This window comes from Myripristis murdjan, chromosome 9 (genome assembly GCF_902150065.1).
Source record: "Myripristis murdjan chromosome 9, fMyrMur1.1, whole genome shotgun sequence".
Lineage (NCBI taxonomy): Eukaryota > Metazoa > Chordata > Actinopteri > Holocentriformes > Holocentridae > Myripristis > Myripristis murdjan.
In genome coordinates this window covers 8,368,718-8,383,936 of record NC_043988.1, presented here as the reverse complement: position 1 = coordinate 8,383,936, position 15,219 = coordinate 8,368,718, and the positions used below count along the sequence as shown (strand labels likewise).

Here is a 15,219-nt window from a genome sequence, read left to right as displayed (position 1 = left end):
TGTTATGTGTTTAGCTTGCCCCCAAACAGCCCGGTAATGGTAATTTCGGCAATGTGAGAGCCACACTGACTTCGAGCACAGCGGCGACCAGAAGCCGGCGGGCGAACACGCAAACTCGACTTGCAGCGGCATCAACGGGAAAATTAAAAGAGGGACAGAAAAGCGCCGTCAAATTGTCTGTTTTTGCCTTCTGCAACCAACAGCTGATATTCCTCACGGAGATCTGGGTCGATGTTTGAGCGCGTGGTGTTGGCTCAGCCCTGGGACAGAGGAGACTCGACTGATGATGGCTCCTCCATCTCCATCTCCATCTCCATATCTACGCCAATCGCCTCTCTTTCGCTAAAACAAAAAGCTGTAGTCTTTACACCTGTAGCTGACAATGGCCGGGCGGTATGGAGAAGGAAGACAAGGGTCGATAAAGGAAGAGGAGGAAGCCAGCTCGCTGGTTGTTTCACTCATCCTTCCAGGAACCAGAGGACGCAGACGAGGATGAAGGTTTCTGGCTCAAAGCAATTCTGAGGACGCCAAAACATTGTATACTCCTTCAACCCTCAACAGCCTACAATTTCCGCACTCATTCACCTACAGGGGGTAAGCGAATGGAAAAACGATGGCAATGTGATTAGGACACAGGGATGAGGACAAGAGAACTAGGCAGGGCAATGGAGGGTGAGTGGCGGATGACAGTTTGACAACAGCAAGCAAGAGGATGAATACGGGGAAGCGAAGGGCAAGGAGGAAGACAACAAGGAGAGGAGAGATAAAAAAAAAAGAGGGAAGTCGGGGGATCTCAGGAGAGAAACGGTAAAAGGAAGCCAGCGAAGTTGTTCAGTTACTCAGGACTTTGGTTCTAAAATGAGGGGAACAAGAGAAAGAAGAAGAAGGCACAATCAGAAAGATAATTGGTGTCTCGCTGTCAGTGAAGAAGGCACCTGCAAGGAACCAAAGACATCATGGTTTGCGGAGGACACAAGACTTGGTTGTCTCTCCTCCCCCTCGCCTTCTCTCTTTCCCTCTCCTGTCCACCAATCTATGATTATGTCCCTTCGTCGTTCTCGCCTCACCATTGCTTTGCCTTGGCGTCATCGTCATCATCATCATCAATATCATCATCATGACCGCCAGCTCGTTCCACTGGCTCTGGCTATTACTCGCCCACTTGCTGGCTGACCGGCCTTGTCCCTTCTCTTCTCTTCTCTTCTCCTCTCTTCTCTCCGACACTGCTGGAGTTTTGGATTTACACAGGAAGAGGAGGGGGGGGAACATGGCTGTCTCCCCATGCAGATCGCTGTCAGATCCTGCGCAGTGTTATTCTCTTATTATTACTGAGCATGTGCCGTGTGCGCTGCGCTGTGGCTGGATTAACTTCGATAGCCTTTCCCTTTCGCTCTCACTTTGGCTTTCGCTCTCTCACTCAGTTTGTCTTCGTCTCCTGTGATTTCTCTCCTTCTCTCTCTCTCTCTCTCTGTCTTGAAAAATCTCTCTGTTTTGTTTTCTGTCCCTTTTTCTCCCTTTAGAGAAGCTTACTCGATTGCCGTTCCAAGACTTTCTAACATTCTTGCTCTCTGGCCCTGAAAATTGCATATTCTACCACTTGCCTCACACACACATACACACACCCCACACGTGCGTATATACACACACACACACACACACATACACACACACACATTCACACAGGCGTCATCCCCAAAGACAAACAGCGCAGGCTAAGCTGACTAAGGGAAGCAGAGAAGTAGAGCATTAGGTCACATGACCAGGAAGTGCCAATGAGCGAGAGGGAGAGCAGTGAGCGAGAGAGGTAGGAAAAGCATGTGGCGATGACGTAGCTGCTGCATCATCGGCGTCATCATCATCAACACAGCTTCCCACCGGGATGCCCGCCTCTGCCACAGGGTGGACGCATGTGTCATTATGACAAACCATAGAGTTGCCACCCCACCTACCGCCCACCCCCCCCTTTTTCAACCATCAACAGCACATACAAATACCCCCCCACGCGTGCACACACACACGCACACACACACACACACACACACACACACGCACACGCACACACACACACTTGCACACAAACACGGTCATTCATTCATCCCATGATTCACATTCGCTTTCTCCCCGGCTGCAATGACACAGCATTTCTAGCTCCAACGCTCAACTTAACCCTTGAATCACTAGATCACCATGTACACTGACTCATTTCTTTTTTCATAAAAGGATGTCTCCCCACCTTCAAACGTCAGAAATGTTCTAGCTAGGAGTGGAGAGTTTTCTCAAAGCAATGATGGCTTTCTAAAAAATACCTAATGCTAAACTCTTAATTATTGCTTACACAGAAAACATCTTTTGCAATCCTTTACAACACAAACTACAGCCTAATTTAGTTTGGTATTGGCAAAACTCATTTGTGAGCTGTATAAAGGAGAAGGAACTGACAGAAAGGGATTTTAAAGGTTGATGCCAATACCAGAATTTTTGGAATACACCCCAGTTTATCCCGATATTCAGCATTTTATGTTCAGTCATTTTCTTGCCAAACATTTCAGTATTCAGTTACCCACAGAATCGTTTTCTTCTCCAGGTGAAAAAGCCTCTGAAATAACATTTAAACCACATGACACTAAAATGCTTCACTGAAACCAAGTATAACAACAAAAAGAAAAAAAAAGAATGATGACAATAATAACAACAGCAATGCATTCACAAATGCTTGTGTGGATTTCAATGAAAAATGTCACATTAGATTCAGTTCATTACTTCCCACAGATATAGATGTGGGCAAATCAATACATTAGTCTGATCCTGAAGGCCCATTCACAGCTAAAACAATAGCAATAAAGATAAATATAAACTACGATAGCATATAGAGCTTTTTTTTCGGCATTTCTGCTTAATTTGATCGTGACAGTAGAGAGAGACAGAAGATAGGAGAATGACATGCAACACATGGCCTGAGGTCAGATTTGAACGCAGGAGGTTACGATTACTCATCCTGAACAAATGGTACACACTTTTACCAGGTGAGATACTGGCATGCTACAACAACAATGCCATTTTGTTTTGGTGTGCAAAAAATGGATTGGTTGAGTAAATTCAAAACTCTTAACCATATTAGAATGGCTTGATATTTGATTCGATAATTGTTCCCTGTAGCAGTAATTTCAATGACATGTCTTTCCAGTTTATTTTAATTGTCTTAACTGACACTGACTCTTTCTCCTTGGTTGCCAATTGTGCCCTACTATCCTACTACTGAGCTTCATAGAGGCCTCAATTCATCTAGTTAACCACCTGCTGTAAATTATTAAGTGTAAGGCAGCCTGGCAAGTCTATAGCTGTTTGCTGGATTGTCAAACAGTGGCACTGTACATCATTACAAAACCGATAAAATCTATCAATTTTAGCTTGCTGTATTAAGTTGATATACAGGAATTTTCAAAACACAATAAATGAAAAGATTTCATTTTCATTTTTCCCACTTTCTATGGCTAAAACACTGGCTGAGAAGAAGAGGGTGCACTGCCCCATGGCCTTCTGGGTGGCTAGGTGAAGCGTGTTAACTTACTGAACACTGACCCTGGAAGAGTCAACTACCCTCCAACTGACACTCAGGGAACAGAAGTCCTTTTTACCCAAATGTGTGTCTTAGACTGAGATCTGACTTGAGAAAACGGAATCTGAATTGGGAAAACTTTAAATTATAAGCAAGGGTAAATCAGTGATAATCACATTAATTTTCAAGCCGGTGTATTGAATTTGAAACTGTCCCTTACAAATTCCTTTCCAGATTCCTCCTTAACTTCAATGAATCAATAAATAAATGTTTTGTTTTTGTTTAAATCAACTGTGAGTCTGACAGCGTCATGAAATTCACACAACACAGTCTCTGCTGGAACTAAACTCTTTCCATACATGTGGCTCAAGATCAAAAACAACTGCAAAGCACTGACTTAGAAAAGGGGAAACTCCACCACAACAAGTTCCACTGTCTCCTGAACATACTTCAGAACTGAAATATTGCCAAACTTCAAACTGTGTGTACTGTAATCTAATGAAGCTTCTCAGAACAGCCACGCGAGTCTAATGACACAACTTCTTTTCAACACATATGCTCCTGTACTTGATGAGTCAGATAAAACCAGCGGCATACAGCCTTGTATCATTTTCTTGCCAAACAGTTACCCACAGAATCGTACTCTTCCTGGGGTGAAAAAGCCTCTGAAACTGAAATGACACTAAAATGCTCCATTGAAAGCAAGTATAACAACAAAAATAAAAAAAAAAAACCTGCAAACTGCAAACTGTGTGTTGTAATCTAATGAAGCTTCTCAGAACAGCCACGCGAGTCTAATGACACAACTTCTTTTCAACACATATGCTCCTGTACTTGATGAGTCAGATGAGACCAACGGCATACAGCCTTGTATCATTTCAAGAAAGACAATGCTTTATGATCCCGGTGTTTACCATAATCATGTAAGATTACCTATGTTATTATTGCCCAGGCCACAAAACACAGGCACAGCGATTTACTGGGAAATTAAGATGTCTCACTTTGCTCCCAAAACAGGAAACAAAGTGAGGCAAAGGATCAAAGATCTAGTCAAATATTTTTTTATTTTCTGTTCCTGTGTGATTAAGACAAATACTGAGGCAACTGCCTGGCTATTGTTAGCATTCAGAGTCATCCCCAAAAAGTTGTCCTGTGTAGGACTGCCTGAACACAATGGACATTTCAACTTTAAAACATGACAGATTATCTTATAGCCTAACTAACCTCCACTACCCAACACCACTGAATCCATGTCACATGGCAACAGGTAATAAGACTTCAAGGACTTCAAAAAAAGACAGTAATGACAAAGACAACCCAGGTTAACCATTCTGTGAAAATCAGCAAAGAGAAGACAGCTGAATAAGTGCGTTTCAAAACTTACAGTAAACCTGCTGTAGCCCGGCATGGGAGGGAGGTAACAGAGACGCTGGTTCTCACACCGATCAGTTCATCTCACAACCAAGTCAAATTATCATCCAAATGAGCTGTTTCACGCCCTCAACTCTCTCTCTCTCTCTCTCTCTCTCTCTCTCTCTCTCTCTCTCTCTCTCTCTCTCAATCTCTCCATCTCTCGCAGTCTGTCTTTCTCAGCAACACAGAGGAAAGGTCTTGGTTGTAGGAGGGATGATGACTGACAACAAAAGTCCATCCTCGGCAGTGTGTTGGCTTGTCTTGCAGATGACTAAGCCTGAGTCATCTTTGTCTCTTCTTCCGAACAAAACCCTGATATACAAACCTCACACACTGAAACAAGCATTTCAAACTGTAGCAACACACCGGCAGTGGGAGGACCACGAGGTATGAAACTCCTAAAACCCAATAAAGAACGAATTGTTCTGTTTCATGCGCCCAGCAGGTGGGGGGTACTGTCGTTCTCAGAGTCAAGGAAATGGTAGGATTTCATTGTAAATCTGATGCGATTCCACTCACTCAGCCACTTCATCTTACATGTGGGAGGATTTCTGCCACTCAGAGTGAAAAACCACTTCATAGCCTGAAACCCCATTTTCTTTTCTTTTTTCTTTTTGTTAACTATTGTTACAAAGCAGTTATGGGAGCAGATGCATGCCCACATCTAGCATGCATTTTGCTCTAACTCACATGACCCAGATCATTATGGTGCTGACAGGAGAGTCCATCCCCCCTCCTCCAATCTCTTCCTGTCAGCTGCTGACTCCGCCTACCACACACTCCCCCACCCCATATACCCCCACCCCGACCCACATTACCCTCCAGTCCAATGGCATCAAGGTCATCTGATCTGACACACTCTCTCTGACTCCCCTCCCCTCTATCTACCTCTCTCTCTTCCTGCACCCCCCCCCCAACACACACACACACACACACACACACACACACACACACACACACACACACACACAAACACATGCAGAGGCGATGAAATGCAGCCAAACACACTAAAGCCTCCTTCAAATCCAACAAATGCAGAAGCACACTTGGATGGTTTTGCCTCCATCTGCACGCACATGAGTAAACTCACACTAACACACATACACACACACACACACACGTACACACAGACACACACACACACGCTAGCATGGGTACAGTATTGGATTGTTCAGTGAGGGTCATTGGGTTTGTTGGTGGGAGGGCCCAGAGGCTGCAGAATAGCTCTGAGCGCATTATATTAAACCAGAATAGAAGCAGCACAAGTGTTTCAGCTTGGCTGGAAATTAAGAATAAGATCTCACTGAAATCTCAGTCCGGTTTCTTTTTTTGTCACTGGCTTGTGACTCTGTTTTGTTTTGGATGTCACTGATGTGAGGGAGGTGGTCCTTTGTGAGATGACTAACTGAGATTGCTTTATATTTTTTGTACATTGTATGATAATAAATTTCCTATGCAAGGACAAGACCAATATGTACTGTATATGTACTGTATATATGTTTGTCCATGTTTATGAGGTATTTTTACATGTATTTATCAAACTTTCTATCTATCAATCCATTACAAGTGACAACATAATGTCTTTATTTATAGCATCACCTTGTCATGTTATCCTTGCATCTGGCTGCACTTTTTGTCCCTCTATCTCTTTGTCTTTTCTTTCTTTGTCACCACCACTCCACACACACACACACACACACACACACACAACCCTCAACCCCCCGGCCCGTTGCCCGGTGTCAGGTTTAGGCTGCCACTCAGAGTGAAAAACCTCTTCATGGGTGTGGATGGTAGTATAGATTATAGAGTGTAGAGTTTCCTGTCTGAGTCATAACTCCTGACATTCGGCACGTGCAAGTCAGCACGAAGAGCTCAGCTGGGGAAAGCCCCCCCCACCGCTCACACACCTAACTCCACCCATCCCTACCCCCACCCCATTGCTCACAAAGAGAAAGGGAGGAGGAGGTGGAGAAGGAGAAGGAGGAGAGAAAAAAAGGAGAGGTGGTAGTAGGTTGGGTGGGGGGCTGTTGGGCAGGGTGGAGCTGGGTTAAAAGCCAGCTCTTTGTGTTTGTGTTTGGGATTTGAAAAGAAGGGCTAACAAATATAAATGTATGTATATATTGGAGAATCTTGAGAAGGGCTGAGACAAAGAGAAAAGAAAAGATGGAGGGGATGGAAGGAGGAAAACAGGGTTTCTAAAAACGGTACAATGGGTACCACTGCCCACCAGGCAAAATGTGTGCCTAGTCATGAAAAAAAGAGCTGAGAGGTCAAATCTGATTTGACGTGGATATAACCACAACAATATCATAGATTGCTGTTTCAAATAACAAGGTACTTTTCTGTCAGCCGAAGAGCAGGAAAGGCTGAGTGGTTAGGTGGTAAATTATTGCAATACTGGGGTTAAATCAGAACATTTTGGGACTTGAAAGAGAAAGAAATAGAGAGATAGAGAGAGAGAAATGGAGACAAACCTTCCCCAGCCCTGCACAGTGGCTGGTTGCCAGCCTTGTCTCTCTCAGGAGTTGGGCTAAGATTAGCCTCCCATATGTTCAAGTCAGGCGTAGCCTGGCTTAAAGGGCCAGCACTCGCCTGTAGCAACACAGAAACCATCACTATCCTTTATAAACCGGACCGAAGGAGCACAACAAGCAACCATGTGTAGTAACAAGATCAACAAGATTATGAAAATTATGAAAATCAAAAATTTGATGGTAATATGTCTTTCTGACAATTCAGAGGGAAGTAGATCGATAGAATAAAAGGTATCAGTGACCTTATGTTGACTCATGCCATGCATTTCTGAGCTATTACCACTTTTATCCTGCAATAAACACTGAGCTCTGTCCTCTCCTTTGCAAGTCATCAGCCTCCACACTGTATCGCTTAATTGCACATTAATATGCTAAATCTGTTCAGAAATAAATATTTTTAATGTCTGTAACTGGGTAGCATGTAATGCAAACTCCAGCAGCTGTAGCACTGAGTTAAATAAAACCTGGCGAAGGATTCAGGATTGTTTAAACTGAGCGCTGGTTCCCTGTGGGAGCAGCAAAGCAGCCACCAGAGAGGTGAGAGTTAAAGAGTTCGAGCAACAGCTGAGGGATCCTCCCCCTTCTCTTTCCATTCATTTTTTATTAACTGCGGCACCAGGCGGCTGACAGCCCCTCTCTGTCATCAAACACAGATACCACCAATGACGTCGACGAGCCACCAATCGTGGGTCCACTGTGCCATGCAGGGCATCAATCCGGGCCAGATATTGGCTGTGCCCAGCCTTTTTCACCGGTATATGAAGGAGGATGAGCGAAGTGGTGGGACCGACAATGCTGAGACGAACGTCTGCTCGCTTCCTGACATGACAGAGCTCACCAAACACCTCCTTGATATACGACTGCAGGCATGGGAGGATACTGACGGTGATACACACATCTTGAAATGTCGCCTGGGATCCTCAGACATGTTTCACATATGTAATGTTTACCAGTCATCAGGGTGTCATGTGAATGGATTTTTTAGAGTGCCGAGCCTTAAATGGAGGCTGAGTGAAACCCAAATCCACACAACATGATTCACTGTAGTCACTACACTTGTTCAGTGTCTGGCAGCAACTGGGTCTTTTTGGGTTGCATGCAGGGATGTGACAGAGAGTAAAATCCACCCAAAGTTTACCTTTTTTACTATATGAAGAGCAGACTTCACCATCTTTTTAGACTGACCTAAATCTTTATAAACTAACCCTTCATATGCACACATAGACTAAAACTGATGCAAGTTATGTAATGTTAGGATTATAAAGTTAAGGAACAAAAGGATAAATTAATACTTTTTCTGAAAATGGAACTGAGTTTTGTCTGTATTTGTGGCTCACAATCAAATGGATGCCATAGTTTAAACGCCACTGGCTGTTCATGTGCATGATGTGACACATCAGTAAAGAGGGCTGCAGTTCACTATTGCCTGTGTGGAAACCTCACACAGTAGTAAATACACAGAAAACCAATGGTGAATGGAATAGGTGAAAAAAACAGTCCACTTCCTGTGTGTGTACTATATATCTAGCCACTTACTACACACACATACACACACACACAGACACACATAGACACACACGCACATGTGGGTGCTGGCTACCTGGTCATGTGACCAACCTCAGAGGCCGGGCTTGAGCTAAAATTACAGCGATGATGTCATCATTCATTCAGTGTTGCCACGGAAACTAGGTCACTGTTAACCCTTTATGATCAAGGGTGGGGATTCCACGTGAAGTTAAACATGCGATTTAATGAACTTTCCATCTGTCATCATTCAGTCAGCGCTTTGACAGTTTTCTGCTCTGCTTCTGCGCCTTTCAACCCTCGCCTGTTTACTGCGTGAGGTTCATTTGAAGAACCAAGAGGAAATCCTGTGTATGAGCGTGGAAAAAAAAATCACGTCAGTGCAGTCTGTCTTGAATCCCATTGTGGTAACCTCTCACCTCAGCCTCGTTTCCTGAAGAGCAAGCAAGGAAACCTACCAGACAAAGACCCTGAGAAACTGCTGTAAAACTGGAATAAAAGACAGCCATTGCTACTGTGAAGACAAGGCTTTAAATCATGAGTCTTGTTAACACAATGTTATCATTGTAGCATTCCAACATGTCAGAGCTGTTGCATTGAGATGTTGAGTGTTGATCATGCTACTATTTAATATTACAACTACACACTTCATTTGGTATGCTCAGAAAAATGCAAGAGCCGTGCATCTGTTGGCTGCAGATAGTGTTTTGTGTGTCTGCGTAACCAAGTAAATGTTTGACAATGAAAACAGGTCATGAGAATCTAAGGACATAAGGACAGCCACAGCAACCCTGACTTTCTAAAAACAGTAACTTAGGAAAGCCATGAAAGCAGAGAACACAACCTTGTCAAACACAGCCTGCACTGGTTCTCATGAATGGACATTTCAACAATTCTTTGCACAGAAACCAGATGGTGGGCAAAGTGTAAACGCAGCCAATAAAGAGCTTATCTACACATGGACATGGATAAAATAGGGCTTGGAGCTAAACTGGACGTCAGCAGAGCCGAGCTAAACTAGCTCATGTGGTTTGTAACTGATTGACTAATTTTTATTTCCAACCACTGAGGTGTAGGGAAAAAGTAGGACAAATACGTCTCCCATCTTAGATTTCATCTAGACACATCGAATCGTTTCATCACTTCTGCACTTATTATACTGAAATGTTTTACTATGGAGCTTGAAGCGCTGGGTGGTAAATTCTTCTGACAGCAAGTCAAATCAAAGCTTTTTTTTCTTAGTGCTTAGAGAACACATCACAAGACTCTTATTACCTAACAGCCCGCCGTGACACAACATCGTTCAAGCTCCCTTTCCATATAAACACACAAGCGTGCCCCGACTCGGCAAGCCAGGGAACAGCAGCGCTCAGCGGCCACCCTCCACAGGTTACTACGGTCCACAATCACACATGTACGCATGCGTGACCCACTAACTTTTACTCTCTTTACCTCATTTGACTCCAGAACTTAGGAGAGGAAGGACGGCCCCCCTGGCTCCTGAGCCAGAGCGTAGGGTTCCTCCTCCTCCTCCCTCCTCCCCTCCCCAGCCACTTGTCTCAACACATGCCTGGCTCTGGCACCAATCAGCGGGCAGCGCGGGACGCTTTAAACCGAGGACGCTGCCACTACATCACTGAACCACTCAGCGGAGTTGGAGATAAAGTCCGAGAAGCTGATCTAGTCAGCCTCGGAGCAGGCGGCTCAGCTGGGTAGACAACTGCGTAATGCGCCTTCACTCCTCTCCGCAATGATACCGGGGCCAATATAATGAGCTCACGAGTTCACTGGCGGGAGCGGCAACCAGTCAAATGACAGCTGACAGCTTTTTCTGGGTAGGAAGGCATGAGCGCTAGCATATATTGTCAAACACAAACACACGCTAACACACATAGATACAAGTAAGTAGACCCACAGAGCACAGGTGTTCCTACACATTTAAAAATACACATGCAAACACACACAAACACACAAGTAAAATAACTAATCGCTGTGCTTGGCGACCGCCAACTCCACACCTCCAAGATGCCTCAGCCAGCTGAGCATCAAGGCGACACAGGCCAACATCACACACAGATGACACATGACAAGACAGTCTTTTATGCGCGCGCACACACAGACACACACAGACACACACACACACACACACAAACGCACACACAAACGCACACAAACACAGATCGAGTTCAGCACAAACCCGTTGCCCTCTCTTACCTCAACTGCCAGTTCAGGGTTTACCAAGCAGCCTCTACTGTTGTCCTCAAAATATTCCACCTTTACAGCCATTCAACAGAGAGAGAAGGAGGGAGGGAGGGATGGAAGGAGAGAAAGAGAAGGAGAGGGAGACGGGAGGGGGAGAGAATAACAATCAATAGAATAATGCGACAAGAGCCCGTTCAAAAAGGCTCGTCAATCTGGACAGCGGGGCTGCCCTGCAGAACACGCATGCCATTCTCTCTACAATCCCCCTTGTCAACACAAACCGAGCACATATCTCTTTTCTTCGATTTGTGCTCAAACAGCGAGCCGGCACTTCCCTCTACTGCCGGGAGAGAGAATGAGAGATGGCCAGGCGAGAATTCAGTTTCAATTATGGAATTATGTAATGCCTCTATTCAGACTTGCCACTGCCTTGCCAATGTAATCCAAGCCTGCATAACCCCATTTTTTTTATTTACAGTGTTGTGGAAGGGTAAAACATTTAAAGGGATCACGTTGGTAGGTAGCTGAGGAAAAGATGGGATAGATGGAATCCTCTCAGAAAAGATTTATCAAAGCAGGGCTGATTTTTGCAGCAGTGAAACAATAGCATATTCTTATCTGGCACAGCATGGAACCCCCCCCCCCCCTCCTCCTCCTCCTACTCCCCCCCCTTGTCTAGATGGCCCTGGCTGTCTAAGATGTTAAATGATCGGGTTGTGTTTTGTCTCGAGCTGGTCCCTAGTCCCGCCAACGTCTTCTCCCACCACCCCCCACCCACCTATCAATCCCAAAATAGTCCTCCCTGTCTCCATCTCTTTTCCTGGACTCTTTGGAGATGAATATTTACCCTCTGAGCCTCTGAGCTGCCTTGGTTTGTACTCCTCCGTCCGCTGGCCGAATCCCCATCAGAAGACTCCGGCTCCCTCTTGTCTTCACCTCTATCCCTCTATGCCTTTCTCTTCTCTCTCTCTCCTCTCTCTCTCTCTCTCTCTCTCTCTCGCCTCTCTTCTCTCTCTCTCTCTTGCCTCTCTTCTCTCTATCTCTCTCTCTCTTCTCTCTCAGTGTCTCTCTCTCGTCTGTTTTCCAGCAGCCCATTCAGGAAGCCATCTTGTGTTTTTAATCCTGTTTTACATGAGCCCTAGTACGCACGTTCTCTCTCTCTCTCTCTCTCTCTCTCTCTGCCTCTCTATCTCGCTCACTCTCTTACTCTGCCCCCTCCCTCTCCCTCCCTCTCTCTCCTGCTAGTACGCCAATAGGTCTACCGCACACACACACACACGCGCACATACAGACACAGACATACACACACACACACACACACACACAGGAGATATTTTTTTCTCAAAGCCAGCCTCTCTGATCGCTATCACCGCTGCGCTACATAGACCCTCCCTCCCACTCGCTCACTTTTTTCTCCTCTCTCTCTCTCTCTCACTTTCTCTCTCTGCATACATGATCTGAATGCCCCCCTCAACAACCCCTCCCCCCTTCAAGCATATACAATCATGTACAAACGCACACAGACAGTAACATGCACACACGCGCACGTAGCTCGCCGGCAAAACGTCACGCTACAGATAGCACACAAAGGCAGTCAATCCACCAATCAGAGCGCAGGCTGGGCTCTGCTGCTAGGGTGAAATAGAGGGAGAGCAAGCGAGGGAGCGGGGGGGGGGGGGACTGAGGGGGAGAGAGACAGAGAGAGAGAGAGAGAGAAAGAGAGAGAGAGAGAGAGAGGAGTTAGCCAAAGGAGGGGGTTAAAGTGACAAGGGAAAGGGTCTGTGAATGTGTGTGTGTGCGTGAATGTGTGCGTGCGTGCGTGTGTGCAGCACCATAAAAGAGAAACTGACATAAAGAGACAGAGGAAAGGTGGGTGGGGGGGGGGGGGGGGGGTGGGGGGGGGGGTGGGGGGGGGGGGGGGGTGGATGGGTCCTCTCTATGCCTGTCAATTATCTCCTTGAGCTCGCCTTCCCTAAACAATGCCTCTGGTATGTGGTATCGCTGAGCACCATCTGTGTCAGGGCTGCCTGCAATAACTGGACTGGACTGCACGGCGTGCGCGCACACACACACATGCATACACACACACACACGCACACGCGCACTCACACACTCCCCCTCTGACAGGCAAAATGCACAATTACACAGCAAAGCCAACAATTTGAGCGTGCTGACTCAAACCAGAGGGATGACACAGAAATGCGTTTGCTTGATGCAGTACAGAAAATGAACTTAACTGCATTGCTGTTGTGCTGTTACACATTAGAATTACAGATCTGTGCCACATTCGCGCAAGCGGCACGCTATCCTGAGGCCACCATTTTTCCATCAATTGTCAGAGTGCACGCTTACACAAATCAGTGTTGTACAATGGACACGTGCAAACAGTAAAAAGTCTCTGCCCTTGACTCAAAGCAAGGGCAGCTCTCTGTTGCGCCACAAAGTTGTATTCGCTTTTTCCACAGGCACTGAAAAAAAATAACATACCAAGCATATCTTAGAGGGCTGCACTCATTTTTGTTTACACTAAGTGTGAAAAAAAATCCCCGGCTTATACCATTTAAAGCCGAACGGGCGCACATTCTTGTAAGAGTGCTGAATATTAAATCAGACCAGCTAAAGAGAAAATTGTTTCATCCCAACGTGCGGCGAAGTACCGCCAGCGCGCTGAGATCTTCATTGAAAGCCGCTTTAAAATAGCTTGGATGAATTCCTCTCATTTAAAAGGGCCGTGTCACTGATAGGCCCTCGTGAAAAGGGAAGTTGAACTGAATAACAATAAAACAGCAGAGCAGATTCTGTCGAGAAGGAGAAGCAGAGAGAGAGAGAAACGGCTGCAGAACTGACGAAGGAGAAGTGGAAGTCAGCAAAAGTTCAAGCGGGCTGGCGACAAAACAAGGGATCGAGGAAAAACAGGGAGAGAGCGAAACTGAGAGAGAGAGAGAGACAGAGAGAGAGAGTCAAGAGAGGGAGCTGGGCTGCGGCGTGGTGAGGCAAGGCAGCCAAGCAGTGACACAGCATTTGTAGTGTCTGCCTGAGCCTCTCATATGGCGTGGGAAATCCCCTTTGCTGACGTCACCCGGGCCACGTGTGTGTGAATGTGAGTGTATGTATGTATGTGTGTGCGTGTGTGAGCAGGGGCGTGTTTGTAGTAAGCGGGACAGGGAGAGAGGCTGCGCGGGTGTAGCACGCTGTGATATGGGCGGGTCGAGTAGTAATAGTAGTATTAGCAGTATTTGTAGTAGTAGTGGCGGCAGTAGCAATGGCAGTGGTATTAATAGTGATGTTGTAGATGTGAACGCCATGCCTTCCGTTGCGTATGCGACAGTGACGCGCCGTTCATCTTTGCACTCAAATGATCCCCGTACAGCATCTGATAAAAATACACCTGCTGCTATAAGCTGTGTGTTACTCTTCCTTTGGTTTTAAATGTCAGTCGACGCCCATCGCGGGACCGGTGCTGGAATTACCTGCGTGTGTCCTTTTGAGAGAAGCCAGTGCTGAATAAAGAGGAAGAGGCTAACCCATTTCTCAGTAGACCAAACCTTCCTTCTGCTTTTAGCCGTTTTAAAGCTGGGCACCTGGCAACCACTGACAAAACATTATCTCTCCCTCTCCCTCTCTCGCTCTCTCTCTCACATACACACACATATATAAAATCCCATCCACTCAATGACAGCGCCATAATCCATATTCCCTAAATTCAGTCTTGGTTTATTCGCATACATCCTGCTTGTTGCTGTCGCCCACACACGCGTAATGACAGATTAGGAACTCCCCCAAACTCTCAAGCTTGTAATCAACTCTTCCTCCCCCTCACCTTTGGCTTTTACACACAAGCAGGCACACACCCCCTAAGCACACACACACACACACACACACACACACACACAGGGACAGGGGGGAGGGAGGCTCATTATGGCCACTGTGATAGCGGGTTGTAAAAATTTGCATTTGGTTGTAGGAGGATGGCCAGAGAAGAGTGTTGGT

At 45.9% G+C, this 15,219-nt stretch overlaps 1 protein-coding gene across 1 annotated transcript in view; it reads right to left on the bottom strand.

The window, feature by feature from the left end:
* The window catches only part of tet3 (tet methylcytosine dioxygenase 3), a 38,563-nt gene extending 26,391 nt beyond the window's left edge, over positions 1–12,172 (bottom strand). Inside the window, 2 exon segments of the mRNA XM_030059398.1 lie at positions 11,242–11,301; positions 12,077–12,172. The gene's annotated coding sequence lies outside the window, so the exon portion shown is untranslated.
* Between the last annotated feature and the right edge of the window lie 3,047 nt (positions 12,173–15,219).